Below are 16446 nucleotides of genomic sequence, written 5' to 3'. Positions count from 1 at the left end.
AAAATGTGGTGGGGAGTCACTCACATTTATTGAGAAAAAAAAATGCCCTTTTATTTTTATTTTGTAGGCACCTGGGGGGAGATGTGGGTCAACAGGTTGAAGCTATTCATACCCTGTATATGTCATACTTGAAAAAGTTCCTCTGAAGAGTCTGTGTTTTGCTGTTTCTAGAGAATGTGGCATCAGACACTACTCCTAAAATACACTGCTCTGCTAGACAAGATTTTTAAATAGACCAACTCAGAAAAAATAGGTAAGTTCCCAGATTTGCAAGGCTCCAGTCAGGTTCTTCATATACTCTATTCATGTCTAGGAGGGACTGCAGGTCTACAACAGAAGCAGAAATATTTAACTTCCAGCATTTCAAGTATCCATTGTTTCACACTTTATGTGAGACTTCTGTAACTAGGAAGGCAAAATTACTCTAACTTTGAGGATAACAAAATATTAGTGTAAATATTAGTGTAAAAATATTAACAAAATGTGGAAAAGATGTTAGTGTTAAAGCTGATGCTTGCTTAGATCTGATCTTGATGCTTCTAATTCTGTGAGAAGAGACATGTAAAGGGCTGGAGTTGTTTTTAAGTACACCATGTTGATTAATTCTGTTCCTGTTGAAGGTCACAGAGGGAGAATGAAACAGTGTGCTGTGCTATGGTGAGAGATGTGTAAACTCTAGCTGTTCCAAAGTCAAGGTAACTGCTTCTGTAATATGCTTGCAGCCTGTGTTAAAGCAGCAGCTGAAGGAGGAAGAGGAGAAGATAATGATAAAGGTAATAACTGTACCTCTCTCACTGCCTTGGGAGTACAAAGGACAATATATGAGGTGTAGATCACATGCCTTTATCTTACCAATAAACCTGATTAAATATTTATGGGATCATGATAAACATAATATTACCAAGCAAGTAAAAGTACAGCTTTGTGTTGTGTTCTGTACTGTGATATCTGAAGCTGCTGGATCTCTGACATTGTTGAGGGAAAGCAAATGTTCATTAATAATGCTCCAGTGCTTTAAAATTGTTTCATGGTTTAAGTGCTAGTATTGTATTTGAAAACTTATTAATCCAAAGAACAAAATTTGACCCTTACCCCCAAATTACAATATAAAGAATCCTTTCCATGCTGATGCTCACCCCCTCCTCCCACTTTTTAAGTGTAGGGTTAAATCTGCTTACTATGTAAACACAGGGTAGGATTGGATTTGCAGCTTGAGATGCTACTTCTTCATTGACAATGGAGAAGGGTCAGAATTGGTTGAAGATACAGTGATAAGAATGTTAGAGGAAGACTCCAGTGTAGAGACTGTGTGGGGAGAAGGAGGCAGGTGGAGGAAGAGTTCAACCTGCCCACCCTGCCTCCCCTTCTTAACCCTGCCTGAAACAACTCCTTAGTGGGGTTGTTATTCCAGTCTCTGGTGTTGAAGTCATGTTTCTGTGGCTTCTGTGCAGTTTTGGTGTCCATGTCTGCTTCCATGACTTTTCCTCCTCTTCTTTTCTCAGCTCCAGTCAGATCAAGGCTAAATGTGTCAAGAGAGTTCAAGGCTTGCTCTGGTTTGCAGTGTACCTCTTTGTCTCCTGCTTACACGCTTTGATTAAATGATGAAGAAAAGTGATGGTATCATTTCTTCAGCTGCAATAAACTAACAGTCAGAACAACAACAACAAAAAAATCGGACTCCAAGCCACTGGCTTAATAGGTAAATAGATAGGAATCAGCTGCCTTTATTTGGCTAATGCTTAACATAGATTTCTTTGGTCCTTTGTGCTTGGAAAACAAAGGCATGTCGTGTCACCATGCCTTGCCTCAGGCACACACTACCCCTGCCTCAACATGAATTCTGCCCCAATCAGATACACCTTTTCTGTTAATGATTTCAATGTTGGCATGCAAGACTACTCATTCAATAATACTCTTTTCTGCACATTTTCAGGCAGAGTTAGAAGCATGTCCAGCTGCTTTGAGGAGTTGGGTTAAGGCTTGTTATGAATATGAACAAAATGGAGTGCTGCTTATAAAGTGATCTTCACTGGGAGCTGAGGCTCTTAAGAGCTATGCATGATGTCCTTGTTACTGCTGTCAGAATGCATCCCTTATTACCCCATATTCTCTGTTCCTCCTTGAATTGCAGCAGAAAAGAGGAGCCAGCAGTCAGTGTTGGGGCTTGTAAGGACTACTGCTGTGGCTGTTCTCAGGCCATTCAGTGTTCTAGGCAATTGCCTTCTTTTTGGGTTCAAAGCTGCACTCTTGATGTCATCTGAGACAAGGTACTTTTTTTGCACAGTGGCCAGCTTCTTCTCCATTACACTGATGCAAATATAGAGTAACTGTTTAGAAGCTGATGAACTTAATCCAGATATATTTTCCTTTGTGTTTACACAGCTGGTCTTCCACTGATGATGTTTTCAGCAGCTTTATCTGGAGTTTTGCTGGATTGTAAAACTCCCTTCTCTCAAATGTGAGCACTTTCTTGCCAGTTCTCTATGACTCATCAACTTTTGGTCATAAAATACACTGACATGGTGGAGTTGCCAATTAAGATGCAGTTTGGTAGCTGTGTTTTAACAGATTATTACTATAATACCAGAACAAGGGTTTGCTGGCAGTATTCCACAGAGTGGTGGATCTTGTTTTGATCTTGGGCCATCAGTGAGTCACAAACCTGAATTTTGTGCAGTGCAAAGTTCCATTACTCTTTTTTCCTCCAAATTCTGTGAACAAATTCAAGTGCCTGAGTGTGGTGGATGGCTGTATTCCATAACCAGACTGCCACTGCAGGAAGGAAGTAAGGGTTGGAGCAAATGGCTAGGAGATGGGAGGCCTTTACACCAGTGACACTATCTAGTTATTTAGACTTGCTAATGAATTGTATGGACCAGCAGGATCATGTTGTTTTGACAATGAGAGATGAAATATTACTTGTGCTGAAAGAACATTTTGTTCCAGCCAGCCACGGCCACAGCTGTCTAGCTTGGGCGTAAAGCACAAGTGTTTCATGCAGGTGCTGACATCAGTCCAAACAACCTCCCTGTGTGTAATCAAGCATCAAGCTATTGTCCTTGTGCACCTTAGAATACCTGAGGGGTTTGGGTTGCTGCTTTCTTTAAATTTTAATAACTATATTTAACTTTGAGAGAGGCTACAATATCTATGATTAAAGCAATTGTTCTGCTCAGCTGTAATGATTTCTGATCATGCACTAGCACAATGCTGCAAGATTTGAAATGCAAATATGTGGGAGGTTGTAAATGTTCTCTCAATAACTTTTTTATTTCTCTTGGAATAAAAACCCAAGAAGTCCTTTATAAAAATACCAGCTAAGGTAAATTATAAACCAATAATTTCTCATAAATATTGTATCTTTCTGGTAATCAGTATCATTGACCCCTGTGAGTAATTTACTTTTTGGTATTAAATCCTGAATTAGTAGTGAAGAATTAATAAATTAGCTGTTCTTTCAGATCTAATTCCTCCTCCACCTCCTTTCTGTTCTGTGCCTGTATTGTTATCATCTTTCAGGGTCTTTGGATTCTTGGACGTTTTGGTTATACTTGCTCTTCCTCATTTAAATCAGTAAAACATTTTATGCTAGGACATAGGCATGCTTTCATGGCACATTTTAAATATTTTTCTATCAGATGTTTTCTGAGAGGCTGGTGATTAATTTAAATATTGCCACAAAAGTTTTCTGAATGAAACTGTCAGAACTGTTAAAATGGATGACTGTGCTTTTATGTCACTACAATGTGCTTATTGATACTGACTAGACTGGCTGGTGTAGTGTGTTTCAAAGCTGTCCTTGGCATTTCCAAGGAAATTTGCATTGACTGTAAATATGGCTGATAGAAACAAACTGTATTTTTCCTTTAGGTCATATGTCCAGTTTCTCTCACTTTAAATCAAACTAAAATAGATATTGCATATCAGGGTTATGGAAATTTGAAACTGTCCTTTAATTTAGAAGTAACAATGTATCAGGTATCTCGATTGGCCTCAACAAAGTACCTTGAATAATGTCCCATTTTCTTACCTACTATAATCTTGTGTTGTTCATATTTGTCTTCACAGACACATGCATAAAGGGCAAAAAAGGCATAAAATTGCCTTTTGCAGAAATATGGGACAAACTGTCCAGAGGGCAATAGCTAAGACGGAGAACAGACAAAATGGTACTGTCAATTACCCTGTTGTTTTGTTTTGGGAGACGGAAGAGAGAATAGGTTGTGTGTGGGAGTGGTAGTAGCTTCAAAGAACCCAATTTTTTAGAAAATAAGTGCCAGTAAAAGGAAGATGCACCTAAAATCATGCAGGGAATTGACCAAGGCCTTTCTGAACTGCTGTCACTGCTGAGACAGATCAATGTTACCTTCAAATACTGATAATTCTTGGAAACAACCAAGTTACTGATTATTTAGCAGCTTACCTGATAACTATAATGTGAGTTTAGTTTTACAAAGTGTAAGTTTATTGGTTTGATTTATAACATGTCGAGCTTTCCAAGGAATTGGGAGAAGCCCTACACAAAGTACAGAATGCTTTGATTTTTTAACCAAAAGTCCAGTGGGTAACTGTAGCACAATCCAGGCTATTCCAAAGGTATAACAGACTTAGGTTTGGTGGAAGCTATTAGGTTAGGTGAGAGCAAAATGGGTAAGCAAGTATAATGCTTCAGGTAATGGGAAAAAATGCTACCCAAAGCAATCCTGTGTTTAAAAGGTACATGGTTAGGTTCATGCTCTGATTTACATCAGTAGAAGGAAGATGGTGGCCCACCAAACAAACTTCCTTTTGATTTACAGTTTGCCAAGCAGGAGAAATTTGGTCAACATTCCACATATGATACTTCACATGTTTTCCACGCACACAAAATAGTGAATAATTAGTAATATATTTGCAGTTAAACTGTGAATCTCTTCTGCTTGGATCAGAGTATTGTCTAAACTTTAATTAAAACAAACAATGAGAAAAATACAGTAGCATGAAATGAGAATTTATTTTAGTTCAAACCAAAGAAAAACTGTGTGTCTAAACATATATGAGAACCAAGAAATAGTACAATAGCTTGAAGAATATTTGCCTTTATCTACAGGCACCTCAGATAAATATTTTGCAAAAGCATATTGCCATCTAGTGTTAAACTCTCTTCTGTTCATTGCACTTTGGGTCGCTGTAGCTGCAGTAGGTTCCTGATGGACACTTCTGTGAGAATCATTGGAAATCCCATCACGTGTTGAGAAATGCAGAACAGCATTACTGCAATCAGACATTGAGAATACATGGCCACGTTTCCAAATTTAAATAAAGATTAATTTCAGTCATTTTTCACTCCTATATTCAGGGTTACTGGCAATATATATCTACCCACCAGAAGTTAAGAATTTGTTCAAGTCAGTGTCTGATTCTTCTTTCAACACTCTGAGATGAGGTGACAAAACAATACAGTAATTTTTATGTACTTGTGTTATTAACTCTTAAATAACTTTCTATATTTTCATCTGTGTTATAGGCGTTCAGCAAGAGAGAGAGGCTTTTGGATTAATTTTACAAAATGTGAGAATGTAACTGGTTGCAAGGATCAAGCTGGAGTAATGTAGTTTCTTTTCCTCTTTTCACATAGTTTGTTGGGGATTTTTCTCCTCTATGCCTCTCAGTTCTTGGTTTTACTTAATGTGAAAGAGAGAAATTCTGTATGTTTTATTCTGGATGGTATTCAAAGATGATATAGCTTTCACATTTCTCTTTCCATGCTTTATTTTTTATTTGAACTCATTTGATTCATAAGAATGACTTTCAGATAGTAAGCTGAAGATAAGAACTTTATCAGCTGGCTGGAAACACTTCCTTTTAAAAAGAACTTTTACCTTTATGATATCCTGCTTTATAGTTGTATAAAACTTTGCTGTACTTCAGTGATTGAAGCTGTAATTTCCTATTTGTATGATGTTTAAAAAAAGCATTTTCATCTAGAAGCATATAAAGAAAGCTCCAGTATATCCAGCAACACTGCCTTCTCTTTTAAGACATTTTTTTCAGCTAATGGGAAGAAAAAGTTTTCAACCATTCAGGCTAATGGTTTTGCATGGAACCATTTGCTGAAAGTTTTCGACTAGGTAAAGAAAAGGAAAAGGGAGAAGTTTACTGTACATTTCATCATCTGCTCACCTTGGAAAGGTAAAAGTAAAATGTAAAGGTAAAAGTAAATGTGGTAGTTTTATTAATTTCCTAACTATGTATGTACGTATATATTAACTGTTGGACTGCTAATACAGCTGGGTCTTAGACAGTTCAAGTAAATTGCAAGTAAATGCAGTTTGGGAAATATGTATTACTTGCCTTTAAGAAAATGAGAAAAGAAGAGATACCATTGTCAGAGATCATTATGCATTTCTAATTGAGTTACCACCCATCTCTAAACCCATGAGACCATCACAATGTTCTAGAACATACTTGTGTTCTGTAATAGTTCCACGTATATTCTGTAAAGTGAATGACATTACTATAGAATTAAATCAGTGGAACATTGCAATGCACTTTCAATGCCTTTTGACTTGGCTGTTTTGTGCATTAGATAACTGAATTTCTCCTTCCTTTTTGGTCAGCTGTGGGCAGAGATTGTTGCTGCCTTGCTAAAGGTAAGGCAAGAAAAGAGATGTCCAAACTCCCAGTCCTTATGAGCCATAGGCTGAGATTTTGCTATGGCAAAGAGCCAGAAGACGCATATCTCAGAGACTTGAGAGTATTTCAGACAGAAGGGGCAATAGCTTCATTCTTAAGATCACTCACTTTGCTGGAGACAAGAATAGAACAAATATGCATCTGTTTCTCAGCACTTTTTGTGACAAAACTTTGTTGGTTTGTTTCTTTACGTAGTCAAATATTTGGGGAAACTCACACCCTTTATGTTCATTGCTGTTGATTAAAATAAGAAGTTTTGACCTGGGATGTCTTGTTGCTAATGAATATATTGATTCCTGAGGACCAAAACATTTCCTCCATGTGAACATAGTTCTGCTGAATGGAGAAATGTCATTCACATCAATAGTGTGAAAGTACATTGGAAACTGTGACATCTCCAGCTGTGAAGCTGTGGGGAAAACTGTACCATCTACTCAGGAGAGAAAGATTGTTAAATTAATGAGTATTATAATAGCCAAGGAATTAAGCAAGGGAAAGGTCATTTTAAGCACTTGGTTTCCATAATGCTCTGGCCAGATGAATGGCTAAGAGTTAATTTTGGTTAGACTGGCTCAATTAAATGGAAATCATAACAGTTGTTTAACAAAATACTGAGCTCCCATAACTCCATTTTCATAGTCATTTCATAAATGACTAAAAAAATAAGAGCCCTTGAAGTATGAATTTCTATAAAGCATCAATTTATCTGTGAAGACAGCTATAAACTTGGGCTGGATACCGAGAGAGAGCAAGTGAGATTTGTGTGCTATAAAATTGCTGCATACAGGGAGTTTGTGCAGTGCTTGAGATCTTCCTCTTTATATTAGTAGAGGAGTTGTTAACAAAAACTAGATGAGAGGGTAACTCATAAATCAACTGTTCTATCTTACAGTTTTTCTGATCTCTGTTACTTACCCTTTCACTACTTTTAAAGTAATATTAGATGTATCTGACAAAAGTAGTCTGAAAGTGTTTCTATTTACAGTTGGTGGTAAAATTAGACTGACCCAAAAAAGCACTACTTTTGGCTACTTTGCTGTTTGTGACAGCAATCTTTCCTAGAAAAACCAAGGACATTCTTTGGATAGAACTTCCTTGGATGAACTAATATGTCATGGAATGGAGGAAGAAAAATACTTGTTGCAGCAAACTGCATTTGTTGTACGGTGTCTCTTTCTCAGTGCATATTTCTAATCCCATCTGTGAGCCAGCTGTAATGTCTGTGTACACTTGCAGTGCATGCCCACACACACATGCATCCAAACCATTGGTCTCCAAAAGTTCCAGGGACCTGCCTTGCAAGAAATTGTAGATAGTTTTGCTGTGCAAAGTTTTGCATCAGAAACATCTGGTGATTACTTGCTTCAGCTCCTGACATCTCTGCTCTGTAACATGTTTCTTTCTGCTGGGTTTCTCACTTAGAGAAACTCAGATCAGACTGCCTATAATGTTCTCTTTCTGGCTAACCAAAGCCAGGTCAGATTTGTTCTTGAATTTCAGTGAAAGTGGGGCTGTGCAATATCAAACATGAATCTTCTCTCCTTTTGATGATTACCATGTGTAATACAAAAATTTCTATTCTATTCTCATATCGTTTTTAAGATTCACAAGTTAATTAGCCAATGCATAATTCAGTGAATTAATTTTCAAGTTCTGAAAAACATGCATATTCTGCTGTACTGCCTTAAAGGTATATTTAGGCCTAGAATATCTTCACTGGACACATACAATTATGAAAGCAGGTGTATTTCCTGCCCTAAGGAGCAAACAAATGCAACCCATTAAGAAAAAGATCTTCATCTGATTTTACCCTTTTGGTCTTTTACACTCTGCCTCCTTAAATTACATGCAGTTGTCTCCTCTTTGCAGCATTAAAAAATACTGCAAAGTCAACAAACTGTTCAGGTTTTTAGAATTATTTTCCAGTATTAACATTTAAATAATGAAAAGAAGAGCAAGCAAGCATAGATTTCCTGTCAGTGTTTAAATTACATTAAATATTCTGTACTAATTTATAAAAGATTATATGTGGACCTCAGTGATTAAAGTAATTTGGATAAATTATATAGTATGCTACTATTTGATCCAAACAGTCTTCTTCTTTTCATGATTTTTAGAGGAAAATATTAGGATTTCAGTTTTGTCCACAATATATGCTGCATATAAATGATGAGGGTTACTCTGGGAGAAAATCTGCCTTTGAATTTGCCAGCATAAAATAGAAGTACATCTAAGCTAAACTTGAAGAGGACAGCAGAAGTACATACTTGTATTATAACATGTAACAGTGATGATTTGATTGAATGTTTTGAATTTCTTACATGGAGCTGCAGCATGACAATTGTGTTACAGGAAATGGAAATGACTGGTGTGAGACAATCTGTGAGGGAGGAGACAGTGAAGAGCCACATTCTCTGGTAGGGCAGTATTTGGATGGAAAACTACTACTAGGATGACTTTTTTTTTTTAATCTCCAACTGCATGCAGATTGAAAATTCTACATGTCAACAATATTTTGAAAACTGCTTTATGTTGGTCCTATAGTGTTTAGAAAAGAACTAGTGTTTCTTTTCTAAGTTATTTTTTTTCTTTTCAAGGATAGTGTCCTTCCTGACTATGGCAGAGTGTCATAAAGGTCCTAGCACTATAGAAATTGCTGTCTAAGTAACAGCAGCCTTCAATATGGCAAACTACTCAACCCTCCTTCTTTTCACAAAAAAAACCCACCAAAAAACCCCAAAAACTAGCAAGAATGAGAAAGTACAAATCTCTCGAGTGCTGGCCCTTTCTGAAGTCCTTGCAATTGTAACCTTTGTGATTTCATGCTGTATGTGACCACTTTTCCCCGTGTCAAATGGGACTCATCCAACAATCTCATCTTTTTCACAGCACCTCTGTAGTAATTTTCAGCTTTTTGTAGCCTATTCTGTGTTAGTACAATTCACATCTGAAAGCACCAGCTCAACCTGTGATTGCTTTTCAGACAAATGTTCTATCAAAATGAAATGTGCACTTTCCAGAAGGTAAACAAAATAACATCAGTGGTTGTCTGCTGGACACTTACATGGGCCTTTTATCCACAACAAGACCTATACACTTTCCACATCAGCTCTGAAATGTGACGGAAAGCAAGTTTGTGTTTGTGTAACAAAAACTACAAAATATTAGGAAAAGCATCCAAGCTGTTGTTCCTCAAACCATCCCTCTTTTGAAACCCATTGAATACAAAATGACCCACCTTGGAACTTTTGCATTGCCAACTTTCCATTACATACTCTGAAGCATGGAATTATCTGTACAGCTGTGGTATTTTCTGGGGTCCCTGTTGTTGGAAGGAAAGATGAATCTGACTCCATGTTCTTGGAAGGCTAATATGTTATGTTATATGTTATGTTATACGTTATATATGTTATATGTTGTATGTTATATGTTATATGTTATTTGTTATATGTTATATGCTATATGTTATATGTTATATGTTATGCTGTACTAAAACCATACTAGAGAATAGAGAAAGGATACTTACAGAAGACTAAAGGATAATAACGAAAACCTCAATGCTCCTTCCAGAGTCCCGACACAGCCTGACCATGATTGGTCATTAAGTCAAGACAATTCACATGTTGGATAAACAATGTCCAACCACATTCCTAAGCAGCAAAACACAGGAGAAGCAAATGAGATAATATTGTTTTCCTTTTTCTCTGAGGCTTCTCAGCTTCCCAGGAGAAAAATCCTAGCAAAGGGATTTTTCCAGAAAATATGACGGTGACAGACAGCAGCTCTGCCAGCTAGAGTGGTCTGATAAGATTGAATCAGGACGTTACTTTGTACAACTCAATGGCCTTACATGGCTAGTCTGGTTTTCTGGTGAAGAAAAAATTAAGGAACAGGTTCTCTCTTCTGTTTTACTACTCTTGGCAAGCTCTGTAAACTGTTTTACAATTTAATGCAAAGACTCTTCTGGTTCATGCCTTTGGTTTCTGATGCACTCAACAGGTAAGGTTTTCACATGAAATGAAGCTAACTATTATTCAACCACCACACTGAACCACAACAGCACTGTGACATTGCTCTTTCTCAGCCTTGGAATATAAATTCTCATATCATGCCATCTGTGGGGCTATTTCTGGTCAGCAATATTGGCTGATAACTTGAGGGCAGAAAGAATGGGTGGAATAGCACTGTGGTGTATTTCAGGCAACATTTGATGAGAACCAAGAGAGAGCTGAGGGAATTTTTATTGTTAATCTCCAAGTGGGAACAGAATTACTCAGGGAAGGGCAGCCAGAATAATGACAGTTCCTGAAGAATTTTTTAAAATTTCAACAAAAAACGTGAAATGAAGGTACCTAGACAAATAATGAAGTACAGCGCCCAGAAAAGGTCGTCTCCATGATAGACCACAATCCTTTTTAAAAGCAGGATAGTCAACACTTTTGGCCACATTGTCAAAAGAAAAAAAATATATATTTAGTGACTGTAAATGAGCTGAAATGACACAGATTTGTCTGTTTCAACCTCACAGTCCTTACCCCTAACCAATACTGAGTTTTTCTCCCTATCTCAGTACAACTTTAGGGTCTATTTCTGAGCATTGGCTTCTTTCTTTGCATTCAGAAAAGACACTGCAATTCTTCCTAGCTCATGCTTGGCTGCCATCTGGAAATATCTCTGTTTCACTGAGCTGTTTTATCTGTATTCATCATTGTTTCTAAGCTTTTTTATCTTTGTTTATTGATCCTATTAGCATATTTTTTCCAGCTGAAAACCATCAAACAATTACTATGTGGAGATTACTGTGCTATAGCAATGGTCTCCTTCTCTAGTGAATTGTAATACACTATTTGTCCTTGGGTGTGAAGCATTAGTCAGCTGGTAAATTGGAGTGCCTACACTGCATTTCTCATCAGGCAATAGTGTAATGGAGCTGGGAGTGAATATCTATGGAGCTGGGTTTTATGGCCACTAATATAATTTTCAAAATTCCCAACACCTACAAACTCAAACTTTCTCTCTTGAGAGCAGAAATAATTAATCCAGGTTGTAAGTAAATACAGTTTTAATTTGAAGAAAAGCAGGTTGATCCTCCCCCTCATACACCTGTGAGTAGAAACCCTGGAGGGGGTACAACTGCAGCATTTCTCCAACATTCCCATATTACATTTTAGAAAGGTTTTCAGGTGGTGACCACATCAGGATTGTCAAATTCCCATCAGATATGCATCAGTTCCAGTTCTTCACAAGAAAATGAAAGCAAGAGAAGAGGTGATTTGTTCGTATATTCCCAGGAGATGAATAAAAAAGGTGGGATTTCAAAGTCCACAGTTCTGGCTTTCAGTTCTCTCTCCCATTATAAAGCCTGTGTTGTGGAAGCTGGTATATTCTTTATACCACATTTTTCCCTTTTAAAGCTACCCATATTCTCACTTTCTGGGAACATGACTTGTTTTCAGTCCTTTGATGGCACCAGAGAGAGGCCAAAATGTTGAGTGATATTTCAATAATGAGATATGTCCACTGCTTTATAGTTATTTTATAATACTCTGAATGTGTTGCTCATGATTGCATCTCATCCATGCTGTATTTTTTAGTTTGCTTACTTTGACTGTCAAACTGGGTGACTAATTAATTTTTACCCTCTAAACAATGATAGTTTCATCCTCCTCAGCAGTTCCTCAGACTATTTCAAGCTGATCTTGTGGGGTTTCTGTTGCTGTTTTTGACTTTTACATATGTATCTCCACACTGCTCGAGATACAGCTCTTTTGTTCTCTTTTGTATGGCTGAAGTACACCTGGAGTGTCTGTGAACAGTGATATTTTTATCACATAGGAGATCCACTAATTGTGCTTTTGCAGAAGTTGTATGCAGAGCTCCCCTCATCTCCTCTGACTTTTTTCGAAGACTTTTCAACTCTATATGAATTATATTTCCTACCTCCCTTTTTTAAAATATTCTTCTTGCTTCTGCATCCCATTTTTCATTTGTTTCATCATGCTCTGTTCAGCAGGATATATTTCAGAAATATTGCTGAGAGTAAAGTACAGCCAGATTAAAATCTAGTAGTGATACGCCTTATTGTCAAATGGCTTGTGTAAAAAATCAGGGAGCAAATCCCACAGTCAGACCTACATTAACACAACTTTTTTCAAGACTAGCAACAAATTTTGCTTGGAGAAAGTTGTTTTAACAGTGCTCAGACAACTTCCAAACTATCCTTCTTAGCTTTCATATTTTCCCCAAAGGACCTACTTCTCTTCATGGTTTCATAACCAGACAGACAGCTAAGGGGATTTTTTTTTTTTTTTTGCATAGTTTTGCTTGTTCTACCATTGCTCCTTCAGATATACCCTTGTTTATCCCACTAAATCATCCTAGAGACACACAAGTCAGGAAAATGGATCATCTTGGTGTTAAGGATGCCTGTTTCAGATGGCTGTAATATCTGAACTGGCAATACTCCCAGAAAATGAAGGGGCTCTTTTGTACTGCAAATTAATTATTTTTACATAGAAATGTAGTGTTCCCCATCATCTGTTGTGAATACATCTAAAAATATATTTTTTACAATTTAAATTATAAAATATTCTGTTGTCAACAAGGCTTGAAATGCTGTACCTAACTTCTGCCACCAGAAATAATTCCCTCTTCTCCCCTTCTTCTTGACTGCTGAGGTGAGAGCTTTCCAGGCGATAGAAACCAAGAAACATGGTGTGGGATTCTGGACTGGGACATTTTAGTTTCTTTAGGTTAGCTGGTCTAGATCTCTAAAATGTGTTGGTAGAAGATTTGAGGAAGTCACTTAAAAGGCTGGAACTGTGGAACACCAGGATTTGACATAGGTTTTTATTCAAGATCAGAAAGATTCAGATCTCAGCTTTTATTCAAGATCATACAATTCTCACCAAGGCTCCCAAAGCTGCTGCAGCAGGGATGAAGTGCTGACCAAGTTGAAATTGAAGCTTCTGGGCGTCTCAGACACAGTCCTCTAGCACGGCAAGCATTTCCAACACTAGATCATTCCATTGTACAGTGAAGTTCAATGCTCAGTCACAAAGCCAGGAAATCCCACTTTTGGTTTTCCTGAAGTCCAGTGAATCCAGGATATCCTGGCAAAGCACTGCAGTATCACCCCAGCATTTTTTTAAAAAGTGAAATTCTATTACATACACACAAAAAGTAACACTACAACAACTACAATCACTAGTGTTATCGTTGGAGAGGACTTGGTAATAAATGATGAGGGCCCCAATGCCTACCACAATATACTAAGAGTGGTAGAGGGGTAGAGGGGGCCAGTCCTGCACCTTTTTTAGATTTTTTTTTTTTTTTTTTTTTTTTTTTGCTAAGAACTAGAATGCAACATATATTTTCAACATCTAACCCATACTTTCTCAGGATTACACAGAGTGTCTTCCATACAGATCTTTTCTGGTTGACTTCTATCATCCTCTGTCATCCTACTCACTGTCCATAGGATGTTCATCTATAATTGCACACCCGTTTTTAATGCCAAAACCTGAACAGAATAATTCAGGGAAGAAGCATGTGTTTCTACTGTGTCTGAAATTGGCTCATAACACATTACAATAATGTCCCTCCAAGAAATATCTGGTGGAGGACTCCAATTCTTTGTTCTGCTTTGTGGCTCTCCTACTCCCTGACATTAAATTACTTGGGCAAGATGTTTCATTTGAATATCTATGGTATAAATTACCAGTGTTGTTCTCCCCTAGCATTTGCCTGACAAATTAATTACCAATATAGTTTTGTGCAGCCTGTACATTTGTAAGGCTGTGTAGGATAGCAGCTGAGAGTTCAGCTTGTATAAATTAATTATAGGTGCAATTGACCTTGTGTGAAAGTGGCACATAGAAGATTCAGAGCCATTGCATTTGGCTGTAGCTACGAAGCACCTGCTCTTTGTATTTCTGATTCAGTCAGTGTAATGGGCAGGATTGTATCTAATAAGAGTTAGTGATATCTTGTTCTGGGAAGCAGAAGAACTAGAGAAGGATGTAATACTGGAAGACACTCTGCCTCAGTGCCTCCATTATTTGATACAGATATGTAGAGAGGGCTATGATCCAACTTTATTCCTATGGAGTGTTGGGTTAAATAGCATTTTGGAGGTGTTAACGCTGGCCTAACTCAGCTGCTGTGGAGAGCTACATGGAGTTATACTAACACTTCACTTGTGAGTGGCACTCACCAGTTGCTGGTGCCTGTGAAGCCTCCTTAGCTCTTCTGATCTATCTGCCACACAGGAAGGAATCCTTTGGTCAAGGAAAATGAGAAAGGGAGAGGATGCAATGTAACTCAACATTGGCTCAAGCTCAGAGAGGCATCTTCTTAGCCAACACTCATGATTCATAGGTCGTCCAGATACCTCATTACTTTGCTTATTTCTCATGAAGAAAAGTTTGGGAATTGTTACATATATAGTTTCCCTGCTGTTCTGGTTTTTTAGATTGGGAGAGGGGAAAGTTTTCAAGAATGCTTTTTTCCCTGCAGGTTTCATCATCTCCTGCTTATTTCTCAACTGAAAGAATACTCTGTAAAATCAATTGGTTCCTGAAGGAATGATTATGCACCTCAGGATGATTTCAGGTGGGGAATAAAGGAAAGGATCAGACACTTCTGAAAAAATAAATAGCTTGTAAAATTTCACATGTCCTTGGCAAAAATATATATATCATCTTAAAAAATATTTTCTGAGTATAGCATTGCCTTCTAAGCATTACCCAGAGCAAGAATTACAAATACAAACATAAAAATCATAACATGCATAAACTTGTACAGTGAGACCTAAAGTGCTGAACACCACAGAGACAAAGTGTTTGACCACTTTGACAATATAAATATTTTTTTAAATGGAAGTTTCCTAAGTTGCAGCTTGTGTCTACTGCTTCTCCTCTACCCACTGTATAACTGTAGAGTCTGACCATTTCTCTAATCTCTCCCATCCAACAGCTGTAGGCAAGGATTCAAGTCTTCTTTTTTTAGGTCTAGGCAAACCAGGGTCCTGGTAGATATCCATCTCACCTACCCCAGTCTAGCCCAGGACTCTCCCTGTTCTAGATTATATTTAATTCATGCTAAAAATGCTGTATGAGAATTAATAGTCATTGTTTCAAAGACTGAGCCTAAAGGTGAGAAACTTAATATTATATTAATAGTCTGTGTCAGCTAATGTATTGGAATGCTACCTTGGACTAAGTAAAAAATTTCCATTTACTTCAGACTATTTCCATTCAATATCATAGAAAGCAGCTAAATTTTTGCTGCTGAATTTAATGGGTCTAGGATTAAACATTCATAGTACAGAAAGCTAATCTGAATGTGTTTTATATGCTTCTGAAAGGCTACCAGTGGGTGGCTTGAACTAGAACAATCTCAGATCTAATGCTAGTTTGGATCAGGATGTTAGGGTCAAAGTTTAGGTGCTAAGCAAATGTAAATGCTGTGAATTTTGGCATAGATGTCGCTAGTTTGTCCTGATGTGCTACTGCTTATTCATTCTTCTCACAGAAGTGAATGGTTTGGGCAATTCTGGGCTGTTAAATCGGCATTGTATCTTCACAATGTGTGGAAAGCCAAAAACTTTGGGAATTCCAGGTTTTGTATAGAAAACCCATGAAAAACACCAGCTGTGCACTGCTGATTTGTAGCAACCCCTTTGAGTGAACTTTGGTCCAAACAATGTGCAAAAATCCTGGAAGAGTAGACAAAGAAGTCTTGCCAAAGCTGGGTAAATTTGGACAAATG

This window comes from Zonotrichia albicollis, chromosome 1, assembly GCF_047830755.1.
Source record: "Zonotrichia albicollis isolate bZonAlb1 chromosome 1, bZonAlb1.hap1, whole genome shotgun sequence".
Classification (NCBI taxonomy): domain Eukaryota; kingdom Metazoa; phylum Chordata; class Aves; order Passeriformes; family Passerellidae; genus Zonotrichia; species Zonotrichia albicollis.
Note: the sequence above shows the minus strand (reverse complement) of the source record.